A 16,168-nucleotide genomic window follows, 5' to 3' on the forward strand; every position below is an offset into this window, starting at 1 on the left:
ACAATGAATTACATAAACAAATCCAAGAAGCAAAAGATCAACTATACAGGGAGATAGAGGTAATAAAAAACAAACAGAAATCCTAGAAATGCAGGAAGCAATAAACCAACTTAAAAACTCAATTGAGAATACTACCAGCAGAGTAGAACACTTAGAAGATAGAACATCAGACAATGAAGACAAAGTATTTCAACTTGAAAAGAACATAGCTCAGCAAGACTGTTAAGGAACCATGAGCAGAACATCCAAGAAATATGGGATAACATAAAGAGACAAAACTTAAGAGTCATTGGGATACAGGAAGGTATAGAGGTCCAAACCAAAGGAATGAGCAATCTATTCAATGAAATAATACGAGAAAACTTCCCAGACTTGAAGAATGAGACAGAATCCCAAATCCCAGAAGCCTACAGGACGCCGAATGTGCAAAATCATAAGAGATCCACACCTAGACACATTATAATGAAGATGCCCAGCATACAGAATAAGGAGAGAATTTTAAAAGCTACAAGAGAAAGGAAACAGATCACATTTAGGGGTAAACCAATCAGGATAACAGCTGATCTTTCAACACAGACTCTGAAACCTAGAAGATCCTGGAATAACATATTTCAAACACTGAAAGAAAATGGGTTCCAACCAAGAATTGTGTATCCAGCGAAATTAAGCTTCAGGATGGAAGATGAAATTAAAACCTTCCACGATAAACAAAAGTTAAAAGAATCTGCAGCTAGAAAACCATCTCTTCAAAACATCCTTGGCAAAACATTACAGGAAGAGGAAATGGAAAATAACAATGAAAACCAACAGTGGGAGGTAGGACAGTAAAGGGGGGGAAAATAATCAGAGAGGAAAACAAACCATGTTTAGTAACATAAATAAACAAATATGGCTGGAAGAACAAACCATATCTCAATAATAACCCTAAATGTTAATGGCTTAAACTCACCAATTAAGAGACACAGGCTAGTAGAATGGATCACAAAACAAGACCCAACAATATGCTGCCTACAGGAGATGCATTTGATAGGAAAAGATATACATAGAGTGAAGGTGAAAGGTTGGGAAAAATCATATCACTCATATGAACTTCGGAAACAAGCAGGAGTGTCCATACTCATATCAAATAAAATAGATTTCAAGCCAAAGTTAATCAAAAGGGTTAAAGAGGGACACTACATACTGCTCAAGGGACCCATACACCAACAAGACATAACAATCATAAATATATATGCCCCAAACAATGGTGCAGCTATGTTCATCAAGCAAACTCTTCTCAAGTTCAAGAGTCTAATAGACCACCATACAATAATCATGGGAGATTTCAACACACTTCTCTCACCACTGGACAGATCTTCCGAACAAAAGTTGAATAAGGAAACTATAGAACTCAATAACACGATTAATAACCTAGACTTAATTGACATATATAGAATATACCACCCAACATCAAGCAGTTACACTTTTTTCTCAGCAGCACATGGATCCTTCTCAAAAATAGATCACATATTATGTCACAGGGCAACTCTTAGACAATATAAAGGAGTAGAGATAATACCATGCATCTTTTCTGATCATAATGGAATGAAACTGAAAATCAAAGATAAAAGAAGGAAGGAAAAATCATGCATCACTTGGAGAATGAACAATAGGTTACTGAATGATCAATGGGTTAATGAAGACATCAAGGAGGAAATTAAAAAATTCTTATAGATAAATGAAAACACAGACACAACATATCGGAATCTATGGGACACATTGAAAGCAGTTCTAAGAGGAAAATTCATTGCTTGGAGTTCATTCCTTAAAAAAAGAAAAAAACCAACAAATAAATGATCTCATACTTCATCTCAAAATCCTAGAAAAAGAAGAGCAAAACAACAGCAAAAGAAGTAGAAGGCAAGAAATAATTAAAATCAGAGCTGAAATTAATGAAATCGAAACAAAAGAAACAATTGAAAAAATTGACAAAACTAAAAGTTGGTTCTTTGAAAAAATAAATAAAATCGACAGACCCTTAGGCATGGTAACGAAGAGAAGAAGAGAGAGAACCCAAATTACTAGCATACGGGATGAAAAAGGCAACATCACAACAGACAATTCAGAAATACAGAAGATAATCAGAAATTATTTTGAATCCTTATACTCCAATAAAATAGAAGATAGTGAAGGTATAGATAAATATCTTAAGTCATATGATCTTCCCAGATTGAGTCAGGAGGATATAGACAACCTAAACAGACCAATATCAATTGAGGAAATAGAAGAAACCATCAAAAGACTACCAACTAAGAAAAGCCCAGGACCGGATGGGTATACAGCAGAGTTTTACAAAACCTTTAAAGAGGAACTAATACCAATACTTTTCAAGCTATTTCAGGAAATAGAAAAAGAGGGAGAACTTCCAAATTCATTCTACGAGGCCAACATCACCCTGATTCCTAAACCAGACAAAGACACTTCAAAGAAAGAAAACTACACACCAATATCTCTAATGAACCTAGATGCAAAAATCCTCAATAAAATTCTGGCGAATCAGATTCAAAAACATATCATAAAAATTGTGCACCATGATCAAGTAGGATTCATCCCTGGGATGCAAGGCTGGTTCAATATACGGAAATCAATAAATGTTATTCACCACATCAATAGACTTAAAAATAGGAACCATATGATCATCTGGATAGATGCAAAAAAAGCATTCGACAAAGTACAGCATCCCTTTATATTCAAAACTCTAGAAAAACTAGGGATAACAGGAACATACCTCAACATTGTAAAAGCAATCTATGCTAAGCCTCAGGCTAGCATCATTCTGAAGAGAGGAAAATTGAAGGCATTCCCTCTAAAATCTGGAACAAGACCGGGATGCCCTCTCTCACCACTTCTGTTCAACATCGTTCTCAAAACACTGGGCAGAGCAATTAGACAGACGAAAGAAATTAAAGGCATAAAAATAGGAAAAGAAGAACTTAAATTATCACTATTTGCAGATGACATGATTCTATACCTAGCAGACCCAAAAGGGTCTACAAAGAAACTATTAGAGCTAATAAATGAATTTAGCAAAGTGGAAGGATATAAAATCAACACGCATAAATCAAAGGCATTCCTGTATATCAGCGACAAATCCTCTGAAATGGAAATGAGGAAAAACACTCCATTCACAGTATCCTCAAAAAAACATAAAATACTTGGGAAACAACCTAACAAAAGAGGTGAAAGACTTATACAATGAAAACTACAGAACCCTAAAGAGAGAAATAGAAGAAGATCTTAGAAGATGGAAAAATATACCCTGTTCATGGATAGGCAGAACTAACATCATCAAAATGGCGATATTACCAAAAGATCTCTATAGGTTTAATTCAATGCCAATCAAAATCCCAAGGGCATTTCTTATAGAAATAGAGAAAGCAATCATGAAATTCACATGGAAAAATAAAAGACCCAGAATAGCAAAAACAATGTTAAGCAGGAAGTGTGAATCAGGCGGTATAGCGATACCAGATTTCAAACTATATTACAGAGCAATAGTAACAAAAACAGCATGGTACTGGTACCAAAACAGGCGGGTGAACCAATGGTACAGAATAGAGGACACAGAGACTAATCCACAAAACTACAACTATCTTATATTTGATAAAGGGGTAAAAGCATGCAATGGAGGAAGGATAGCATCTTCAACAAATGGTGCTGGGAAAACTGGAAATCCATATGCATCAAAATGAAACTGAATCCCTTTCTCTCTCCATGCACAAAAGTTAACTCAAAATGGATCAAGGAGCTTGATATCAAATCAGAGACACGGCGTCTGATAGAAGAAAAAGTTGGCTACGATCTACATACTGTGGGGTTGGGCTCCAAATTCCTCAATAGGACACCCATAGCACAAGAGTTAATAACTAGAATCAACAAATGGGACTTACTCAAACTAAAAAGTTTTTTCTCAGCAAAAGAAACAATAAGAGAGGTAAATAGGGAGCCTACGTCCTGGGAACAAATCTTTACTCCTCACACTTCAGATAGAGCCCTAATATCCAGAGTATACAAAGAACTCAAAAAATTAGACAATAAGATAACAAATAACCCAATCAACAAATGGGCCAAGGACCTGAACAGACACTTCTCAGAGGAGGACATACAATTAATCAACAAGTACATGAAAAAATGCTCAACATCGCTAGCAGTCAGAGAAATGCAAATCAAAACCACTCTAAGATACCATCTCACTCCAGTAAGACTGGCAGCCATTAGGAAGTCCAACAACAACAAGTGCTGGAGAGGATGTCGGGAAAAGGGTACACTTCTTCATTGTTGGTGGGACTGCAAATTGGTGCGGCCAATTTGGAAAGCAGTATGGAGATTTCTTGGAAAGCTGGGAATGGAACCACCATTTGACCCAGCTATTCCCCTTCTCAGTGTATTCCCTAAAGACCTAAAAAGAGCATGCTACAGGGACACTGCTACATCGGTGTTCATAGCAGCACAATTCATAATAGCAAGACTGTGGAACCAACCTAGATGCCCTTCAATAGATGAATGGATAAAAAAAAATGTGGCATTTATACACAATGGAGTATTACTCTGCATTAAAAAATGACAAAATCATAGAATTTGGAGGGAAATGGATGGCATTAGAGCAGATTATGGTAAGTGAAGCCAGCCAATCCCTAAAAAACAAATGCCAAATGTCTTCTTTGATATAAGGAGAGTAACTAAGAACAGAGTAGGGACGAAGAGCATGAGAAGAAGATTAACATTAAACAGGGATGAGAGGTGGGAGGGAAAGCGAGAGAGAAGGGAAATTGCATGGAAATGGAAGGAGACCCTCAGGGTTATACAAAATTTCATACAAGAGGAAGTGAGGGGAAAGGGAAAAATAATACAAGGGGAAGAAATGAATTACAGTAGAGGGGGTAGAGAGAGAAGAGGGGAGGGGAGGGGAGGGGAGGGGAGGGGAGGGGAGGGGAGGGGAGGGGAGGAGGGATAGTAGAGGCTAGGAAAGGCAGCAGAATACAACAGACACTAGTATGGCAATATATAAATCAGTGGAAGTGTAACTGATGTGATTCTGCAATCTGTATACGGGGTAAAAATGGGAGTTCATAACCCACTTGAATCAAAGTGTGAAATATGATATGTCAAGAAGTATGTAATGTTTTGAACAACCAACAATAAAAAAAAAAGACTGTATGAGAGAAGTTTATACAGGGAGTCATCCTGAATTATCCTTGATGCCTCCACTCATGTCCCACAAACATTGTCATCTTTTGTTTGCTTGTTTTGGTTTCTCACATTAAATAAAAACTTCTATACAAAATCAGCAATATTATCTGTACCTTTTCATTTCTTCTCAAGTACTTTGTATTTACACATTTTCACTTTTATTGCCTCACTTTTCTAATCTAGCAGAAATTATAGATTTGATTTTCATGAGAAGTACTGTTAGGAACAATCTGTAGGTGGAGAGAGTCCTCTTTGATTTCCCTTGTAACCTGTGAAGAAGTAAATACAGTGTCCTATATATCAAAATATTAAAGTCCCTGAAGTTCTATAGTCTTCTCAGGCATTCCAACTACACTGGGATCACTCTGTCTTTGACTTTACATGATCATTCTGGGAATCTACCTATGTTGTCTCCTTCTTCCAAAACCATAAGCCTCATCTAATCATGAGAAAACATCAGACTCAAATCTCAAATGGGACATTCTGTAAAATATTGATCAGTTACCATCAACAGTGTCAAAGCCATTTAAAAAAAAAAGTATGAGAAACTGTCACAATCAGGAGGGTCATGAGAAGAGATAAGTAAATGTAATGTAATATTGTGGATGGGATCCTAGAACAGAAAAAGAACATTCAGTGAAAACTAAGGAAATATGAATTAAGTGAAGACTATGGCTAATAATTATGTACCAGAATTGGTTCATCAGTTATTTTAAAGGTACTCTACTAATGGTAAAATATGTTAATAATACATATTAATTATATGTTAATAATTAATAATTAACAAAACTCTGCACTATTTTCATCTTTTTACTGTAGTCTAAAACTATTCTAAAGTGGGATTTCTGGTTTCTGAACATATATGTAAGGAACTTGGAAGTCATCACTCCTATTCTTACAGCATGAAAAAAGCTGAACCAAACTGAAAATCAACAACTCTTCTCACATCCAGGAAAGAAGTGAAGTCACAGGGCAAGCTACTGACTCAAACTGGACAGACAGATGGTGGATACAGAGAATTACAACTTATCTGGCACAGAAACCCATAGCTGGAGTCAATATTGGTAGAAACACTTTGAACTGTAATTCAGGAATTGCTAGAGGCTCAGGATAGACTTGTATGAATACTAAAAATGGCTGAGGGGGTGGATAATTTTAGGGGGCAGGTCTCCACACTCTTGTGAGTTTTAACTCCAGTAACTACCATCAAGTTCTCACTGTGCAGATGGGAGAAAAATCCATATAGCATATGGCAGGAGGCAGAAAATGCCGTTCGCCAATATTACCAAGAGTTCTGTACCAGAACCTAACCATCTTGGGTTTTACCAGAGTCCAGCTGATAGTGTGTGTGTGGGGGATGGCCAATAGATTTACCAGATTGTGGTGGGGCGAGAGGCCCAACTCTGGCTCACTAAAGACTTAGACTTAACACAGTAATTTAGAGTACTCCCCCCACTACACATATATTACTGTCACAACAATAGGGATGCTGTGTGACAGAGGATCCAAACTGAAAAAACTGCAAGTCTCAGACTTTATGTAAGGAACCTCCAAGAAAGCCCAAGACCACAGAGGAGACAAAAGCAAAACACCAGAGGAAAGTTCAGCACCTGAAACCACAGCTACAAATAGTAAGCACAGCTTATACCCGTCAGACAAACAAAACCTCACACTAAAGGCCAATCTACAATTCCTTTTCCCAATACATCATGCCAAGTTTTCAACACAAAATATTACATGCCTACACTTAAAGGCAAAAAAGCATGTTTTGCTTAAAGACAAAACACAGTCTAAAGTTATTTTAAAATTAAAAAAAAACTAACTGAAAAAAAAAATTGGTACTTTTGTACTCTGTCCCCCTCATCATCTATCCCCAACAAAAAGTGAGCCAGCAAAACTCAAGAAAGAAATGAAGAGACAAAAACATTAGTGGAATGAAAGCCTTAGCAGAAGGAACAAAATCAATCAGCAAAATAAAAACACAGGATAACATAAATATACAAATGAGAAAATAATAATACAAAATGAAATGTTCTAAGAAACAAAAAATGTGACCCCAGAAATTTACAACTAACTAAACTGTCTTTCAAGTATACATGCCAGGAGAGACATTCTCAAACAGACAGGAACTCTTAATATACATCAAATGACCAAAATTATCCAATCAAGAGACTGCACAGTATGAAGATCTCAGGAATGAGGAAACCATCGTAGAGTAAATACTGCTTCTATTTAAACTCATACTAAGAGGTAATTATGTATAATTTATTCAAAAAAGGACGAGAATTCTATATATTTTTGACAATGTAAAAATAATGACTTTAAAAAATGGGAGGTAGGAGTAAATAAAGCTAATCTTATCTCTGTCAAAATAGTCATGATTATGAAATATTAAATACATCATCTGAAAACCAGTGGCTTTATAATTTTTAAAATGTTTTTATAATTTTTTTTCTTAAAGTCATACACATTTTAGAGGACATATCTTGTAGTGGAGAAACTTTAATTTGAAGTTCAGCAAATTCTATGGTTTTACTTCATTTTCTTTCACTCTGTTAAATTCAAGTAAAATTAAATTTAATGTCTATACTTAAAAATAGCATATCTAAAATGAACACAATGTTTTAAGGTCATTTTATTCTTTTCCCCTATTATTCTATCACTTTACATCCTTTTTATCAATTTATGTATCCAACCTTTTATCTGTGCCTATTCATTTTCTAAACGAATACTTAAAATAATGTTCATTAAATGGTAACATTAATTATATTTAGAGAATGACTTTGGGTAATCTGCTGCTTTCTTCTTGTATTTCCTTGTATTATGTGAAATTTTTATAAATGAGCATGCATCACTTTTATAGAAACAGTAAAAAGTGATTATTCTTTTCCCAAATTTAATGGAACAGTTAAATTAACACCACCATATGTCTTTTTCTTTTAATAACCTGCGATTTGGGGCAATCGGATTTCAAGTCTCAACAAATAGCTGGTTGAACCATGTTGGGCAATGTGTAAAACCTCTCTAGTTTCTAGTTTCATCATCTGTCAAAGGGAAGAAACTGAACTGAGATGTTTTAAAAGTCTCCTTTCAGCTCTGAAATTCTGCAACTTGGATTCTGATGATTAAAATCTCTCAATGCTATGTTACAAGTAGCACTTTAGATACTGTGGAGATATTTTACCTATTATCTTGGTTGTGCTGTATGGCTTTTGAGGAGTGTATCTTACTTCCTGCAAAATCTCCATATACTCATTTGAAGCAATGCTCAGATGTGTGCAGGGAAAATGGAGTTTAATATAATAACAAAACAGGTTACTTTTCAAGAAGTTATAGAACAGAAAAAGGACAGGCACAAAGGGGATGCAGTATTCATGAGAAAAACCTCCAAAATGGCCTCTTTTCCTGCTGTAGTCATTATCCTTAGAGCAGGAGTGGGAAATGATGCAAAGACGCTTGAGTTCTTATGGGAAAACTGTATATTAGCGTTAAAAATGATGACTGAAGTCAAATAAATGGGATATTTGTGGGAGATATCATAAACCTAGAGAGTACTGGAAGAAATTTTAACAACAGCCCTATGGCCTACTTTGCATAATTATGAAATTTGATTATGCAGAATAAAACACAGGAAACAAACAAATAAGGATTAAAATAGCACTTTTTTTTTGCTCTAAGAGAAACATAATGACAAGCTTGCTCTGCAATTCAGTAAATAAAACATATTCTAGAGACAAAAGGGCTGAAATAACAGCCATTGGAAAAATGAAGTCAGTAATTTTGAGGTCCACTCATTTCTTATGAAATTTGTCTTTCTCTTCTTCAATACATGTGGAACCTAAAAACTCAAGTGATTCACTTCTAAGTTTTATGTTGAAAAATAGATACGAAGAACTAGCAAGAGAGTAAGATAATCAATTAGTTACTTTAAACTAATGCAACCATTTTATATATTATTTGTGAATCCCGGGTTTAGAAAAATGGAAGCACTGAGAATCCATTTATCTAACAAGTTCAGTAGCTACACGTGCATTTATGCTTTTCAGAAATACTTTCAGCATATCCTCTGCAATATTTCTTAATAATCAGGAAGCAGTGATATTTTCATCTACAAGTTGTTTCTTCTCTGATTCCCAGTGAACTGACATAGTCATCAAATCTCCTGACTTCAATGTTTATTACATTAAAAGAAGTTTGCTGCCATTAAGAAGGCAAATTAAATATAATTGGAAAGTTTGCTTTCATTAAAAGCTTCTCTCTCTTAGCCAAGTTCACTTTTTAGTTTAGCTAGACCCTATATTAAGTCCAGGTGGTCTTGAAGGCAACAGACTGCACAGGTTTTAATAAATGGCAATTACATTACTTTGGATACAAATAACAGCAGTCATAAATATAGAAAAGAAATTAAAATGAGGAACAAAAGCCTTGCTTATCTTCTAAGATTTTTAACAATTAAGTAGCTAAAACTGGATTATAAATCACTGGAAAAAGAAAGATTGAGAACTAAAAAAGTTGTGGAGTCTTTACTAATCAAAGAAAAATATCTGACTTCTGTTAACCCTTGATAAAAGTGTAGTTTATTGCCATTCCTGATTTACTAGTCATTTTCTTTACTCCAGTGATACATGGCTACTTAATTACTACTCAAGTTTTACAGAGGGGAGAAAAAATTTTAACATGGCACTCTAATTGGTCACATCAGCTATAACCTGTCTTTTGCAAGTAAATATACCCACATATAACTGGCAGTTTTTGAAACATCTGCACACTGCAAGTTTGTGGCTTTAAATTTCAGCCACTCCAGCTTCTGAGAAATGAAAATAATGAAAACTCATCAAAAGGCTGCCATAATTCTCACAGCTGACTAGATGGAAGCATTTTTGACTACTCAAAATTAATAGCAGCTCCCAAGGCCTTAAAAGAACAGCTGTCACTAAGAAATATACTCACAAACAATAAGCAATTCTCTTCTAAGTTTGATTTGTTAGTGGCATGAAGCAGCAATTGTTCGGGACAACCTAGATGGGTCATTAAAAAGCAATGAGTTACCTTTATACCATCAGAGGTCTAAAGCCCACACGGCATAATACTTATGAGCCACCTGCTCTGTGCCTCTCCTAGGACTTGTCACATACTACATTGTTCTGAAGTATGTTTTGTATGAAGGAGCAATGTAGAAAATTTTGTTGGTGGTCCAGGGAAATCAACAATTAAAATTAGAACACATCATTAATGCAAGCTGCTGTCCTCTTCTCACAGAAGTACTAAAATCAAGTACCTTGGAATCATCCTAGGTATAAAATCATACTTGGAAATGTAGTTAGGATTGCATCAATTTCCAGTTATATTTGTATAAAGATTGTATCTTTTCCACATGAAGTTCTCATTCTTCCCAAAGCCAGTGTCAATTTCATTCAGGCATGAGCCAGTGAAAATAGATCTGAGAACATTCATGTATGCGGCAAAAATTTTTGAAAGAACATCCAGATCTGTGAATATTAAATATTGCAATTTTAAGAATATGAAGTTGAACCAACTCAAAGGCTTATATTTTCCATCTCTTAGTATGATGCTAATTGTCTCTTTCAGGATCTGAGGCATGCCAGGAACTTGTCATTGTAATGACATTGAATAGAAGAAACAAAATTTCTAGTAGTCTAGTTAGCATCCATGGGGACTTGCTATGTAACTGATTTTTATAGGGAATGAATTTTCTCATTTTTTATTTCATCTAGAGCATTCTGTAAATTTCCCCTTGTAGAACGAATACTGTCATGAAGAGGAACACTGTCAGACAAAGAACAAGGAATCAGGAGACAGGAACCTTGCCCACTCTTAGGTCTTGAACAAAATTCTCTCTAGGTGTTTGGTCCCTCTTGTCTAAAATGAAAACCTGGACTACACATTAAGTCATTATGGTCCCTTGGCAGGTGGACATTTTATATTGTGGGTTCTAAGCCTGTTGCTGTACAAGTTTCCTTACTTGCTGCAAAGAAGAATGTGATAAAAGTCTACATCTGTGGTAACTGAAGAGACATTTCTTCTTCATTGTTCAGGTCTGAATGAGTCTGTTATTAATGTTGACAATATTCAAGATTATCTGTCTCTAGATATCACTTCTTTAATTTAATGATCTATAATAATGAAAAATCAACTAAAGTTCACAAGGTGAATGCAAAAGAAAGGACAGGAAATATCTAATCAGTGGTCCACTGAGCATCCTTTGGGTGATGCTTTTCCCCAAATACATGGTCCTGAGACCCACCTCAGGTTTATTAAAGCAGAATTTCCTAGTTGAGGGCTTGAGTTGACATATTTTGGAAAGGCTTCCAAGGTAATTCAATGTTCTTTGCTCCTCCACCTATCCTTGAAAGTAGTGATTTAAATGCTGTTTATCTACTGGGTGGAGAAAATAGTATAATACAAACCACAAAGTGAAAAACCTGGGTCCCTGATAACATACCAGGTCAGAATGCTGGTGGCCTTCTATTTTTGGCTATATAGCTATTTGCTATTAAAAAATTCAAAGAAGCTGAGGGCTTGGTGTGAATAAATTTATCTAAGGCTTACCGGATGCTCCCTGTGGCTACGGTTGGTAGCGTTGTAATTTGGGTGGTGAGCAGATTTGCAATTTTTATATTAAATTTGGAATGCTGGTTATAAAACAGTCTAGAATGCATTTCAATGAAAGATGGAAAATAGCTATCAAAGACAAATATGAAGCCAGTAGCCAGCTTTTTTTTCTTGACTTTCTTTGGTGCTGCATTGGGGAAATCATTTGGAGAACATAGAAGGTGATAAATGGTTTCATCAGCACAAACTGAAAGTCCACATACAAATTAAATAACCTCTTGCCTAATTATTTCCTTCCCTCCCACTGGTATTTACTGGGCACCCAGAGAAATGCTAGCTGTGAGACAGAACAATTGCTGTAACACAGTAATCTTCCATTTTCACTCGAAGGCTCTCAAAATATTTCTCTCACTCAGATTTGTAAGGAGAAGGAAGCCCCTTTAGGGATGCATCTGATTGAGGCTGATTGTGTTTGACACTTGGGTACTCTAGTGACTCTGATTTTTTTCACAAATTGTGATGACTTAGTTATGATATCGGCAGGCAACATGGACTATTCTAAGAAACATATACTCTCACCAGGCACGGACATTAAAAGTTCCCTTAGCACTTGTTTTGACCACATTTTGGTAGACAAAATGCCCCATTTTCATTGTTCATTCTTTGACCTCTAAGCAGACCAACACAAAATTGCTTCCAAATCACTTCTAGCTAAGAACATTATAAAAACGTCCTCAATGATTAATTCTAAATAGCCCCTTTCATTCTGAGAAGATTCTCCTGAGAAATTAGGCACTGGTCTTTGTGTATTCCTGCAACTATAACAAAATACCTTAGATGGGGTAATTTGTATACAAAAGAACTTTATTGCTCCCAGTTCTTGAGGGTGAAAAGTCCAAGATCAAGGGTAAAGCAGATTGGGTACCTGGCACCTTCCATGTCCTCACATGGTGGTAGAGGCACCTTGTGTTAGGGCACTAATCCCTTTGATTAGGGCTTCACCCTCAGAATATAATCACCCCCTAAAGACCTAATTTTAATACCAACAAATTCAGAATTAGATTTCAGATATGAATTTTTGAGACACACAAACATTCAGTTCATAGTAATTTCCATGAGGCTGTAGCACTCAGAAGGGAGAACTCCTTGTTAAATGTACTAAAATAAAGTCCTTTCAAAAATTAGACAGCATTGCTGAACTTCTGAGAATCAGTAGCTCTTTCAATGACTCTTTGACTTTCCTGTCCCAAGTCATACTACTTTCTTAAAAACATTCAGAGCCTATAAGACCGTTTATCCAAAAAGCCATAAAGGGACACTAGGTCTTTACTATTTATTTTAATGGTTAAAAAAGGGAGGTGATTTTCAAAGCTTTCCTTTTTCTTTTCAACTTCTAGATGGACTAGGTTTCTGTCTGGAGGACTCCCAGACACTGTGATCTGGATTCACCGGTAAACCTCATGGACACTAGACATAAATAGTAACTCTACCTCCTCCTCAGCGAAACAAAAAGGGAACACTTAACAGGGTTTTGTTTCTGAGAACCAAAACTTGATTGATATTTAAAAGGCTTATGCTCACTTTAATAAAGTAAAAAAATACATAGTTTCCATATAAAAAGAAGAACACTATAGAAATGGTCAGCATGATAAAATTTCAAAGACATGCTAATCTAGCAGATGCTGCACAATACTTGATAGTTGATTTCAATATCTTATTTTATCTGAGACTCTCACAATCTTTTACAAACTGGCTGTGGCATTATCATTTTACAGATGTGGAATTTGAAAACACAGGATTTAATTTGATTAAGATTCCATATGAGGTCAATGAAAGGCAGCAGAGAATGAAAACCAGAAAGAGCTATTGTCTTGCATAATACATGTCAGTATATCAAGAAAACAAATTAATTTGAAACAAAAGGGGAAACCTATTTGAAATCTAAAAGAAACTGCTAAGGTCAAAATAAATGAATAAGTAAAAATAAACCAGCAATTTTAACCATCCAGAATAATGTTGCATTCCCAGTGGGAAGAACTCGGCCCACTCATACGAGCACACCTGAAAACAGAAAACGAGCATGCACTTGCAAACGAGCTAAGACCATGAGCAGCTAATTTGGTCTTCTGTATAGAGGGCAAAGAACTTAGTTTTCTTTTTCCCTTCATAACATATTGTTACTATACAATAAAAAGCATATTACAGTTTTCTGCTTTTTCTCTGCCCTCCATGCCTCACTTGTAGGTTGATAGACGCCTAGAAGCCGGAGGTCTTGCCTTCCAAATCATTCATTTCCTTTGCTTGTAATAACCCTAAGTTCCTTCTATTTTCTTCAGAGACATATATTATGTGATCGACATCTCCTCACAGTTTTAACTGGCCTGCCACCCAAGTGTACATAAAGTGTCCCTGAGGGGTCTTCAGTTGACTAACACATTTTATGGAAAAAATTATTGCAAACGTGAATCACAGGAATGTGAGAAAACAGGGAAATTAGAAGACTCAGTTGAATGGTGGCTAAGAAATTCTTAAAACCTTCTCCCAAGGGTGATGACCTTTAGGGCTCTCAGCCTACCCAACTCCTGTGTATTCATTCCTGAGCTTGGATTTTCATAAATTAAGTCTTTCAGGACATTTGAGCAATCGGTTTTTTTCCTCCCCAACAGAGAAATTTTCAAATCAGAAGACATGTAAGCATGTTCAAGAATGTTCAGAGAAGTTGTCCTAACAGCAAAAATCGGAAACTACCCAAATGTCTAGCAAGAGGATTCTGGAAACTTGATAAGGTGAAAATGCCAATTTTGTTACTAGGCAATACCGTTCATGGAAAAGATTATCTCCCCACCACCTCTGCTTCTGGACAGGGAGAATGAGAGCTAGATGGTGGGAAGCCTAGCTGTAGGTGAGATGACTGATAATTCCATGTGCTTCTTGTAGAGGCTGAAAATTCTGCCAGTGGAGTTGTCACACTCCACTGGTAATAGTGCTGGTTCTCTGTGGCATGGGGAAACTAGAGAGGTTCTTGCACCTGCCCAGATGGGTCTCATCTCCATGCACCTAAGCTATTACTAGGGAGAGATGGGACGAAGGCTCCTGGACAACTCTGTAGAATCCTGCAGAATGCTGGGAGATCCTCACCAAGCCTCTGCCCTATTGGCAAGCAGTGGTCTCTGTTCTGTATCCTTTCCAGGGACCTTCATGCAAAGTATGGCTTATAGAAAGCGTGTGCTTCTGAATTTATAGTTGGATCCAGGAAGACCTCCTGGGAAGTGCTGCAAATGGTATCTCTGAGGGCTAGATTAAGGCTCACTTTCACAGTCCCTAGATATATCTTTGAATAATGTCAATCTTTTATCATGAACATGTAGTCTATTTAGAAAAAAAAAGATTAGAGAAAGAAAAAGAAAAACAATCTCCATAAAAGGAACTGTCACATCAAACTATTTTAGAGTATATCCTCCAGGAGAGAACATGGCTAAACTCCAGAAGAAAATGTGAAAGAACAGGATATAATTTTAGATAAAGTTGCAAAAGATTATAAGCTGTGACAAAAACTAAAGTTTTAAGGTGACAAAAGATTCTCTACCTTGGTGTGCATATTACAAATTCTTTGTATTTTGAATTTCACTGTGCTCTTCAGTATTTTTCCAACTTGATCTAAAACTTGAACCTTGTATGACTAGGAAAATTTAATACATATCATTTTTAAAAAACACATTATCATCAAACATTTTGTTACTCTTGGTATGAAGAGAGTAAGATTAGTTCTCTACTTGCATAGAAATAATGAGCATGATCTGGTGAAGGAGCTAAGTAAAGAAATGATGTTCCCACCTGGCTATCAAAAAGTTGTCTGTGGGAGGAAATTTTCAGGATCCTTCTGTATCAACCCTTTGGCTTTCCTGAAGAGGTTATGTCTTTAACAAGTCAAGTGATTTCTAGGATGTTTTCAGGCCAAGTAGGCTATTTGAAAGTAGTTGATTACTTCAAGATTAACATTACATAAGGACAGCAATAATACTTGACAAATTCCCAATAAGCACATTATTGATTTCAAATCCCAACATACACTTAGCAAGCAAGATAATATGAATCTGAGCTGCACAAAAGAAACTCCAAATTTACATAACAATATATGGATGATATTCAATTTTGTATTTCAACTTCCTTTTGAAAATGTTGAATCACAATGCTCTTCTCCTTTGAAATGTTTCATCTAGATCTAGAATAACATGCTACTGTGTTTTAATAGATCATGTGCATTTTAAAACCAAATTTTAATATCATTGTTGGTTTAGAAATGGGAAATGGAGTTAAACTGGTTTCAAAACTGGCTTCTACTCATGGTTTTGTGCCATGAAGCATA

The 16,168-nt window shown here is 35.9% G+C and overlaps 1 protein-coding gene across 2 annotated transcripts in view; it reads right to left on the bottom strand.

Annotated features, from left to right (window-relative positions):
- The window catches only part of KIF16B (kinesin family member 16B), a 311,644-nt gene that overhangs the window by 45,261 nt on the left and 250,215 nt on the right, over nt 1-16,168 (bottom strand). The gene's annotated exons all lie outside the window — the stretch shown is intronic.

This window comes from Spermophilus citellus (genome assembly GCF_964194105.1).
Source record: "Spermophilus citellus genome assembly, chromosome: 4".
In the NCBI taxonomy this organism is placed as follows: domain Eukaryota; kingdom Metazoa; phylum Chordata; class Mammalia; order Rodentia; family Sciuridae; genus Spermophilus; species Spermophilus citellus.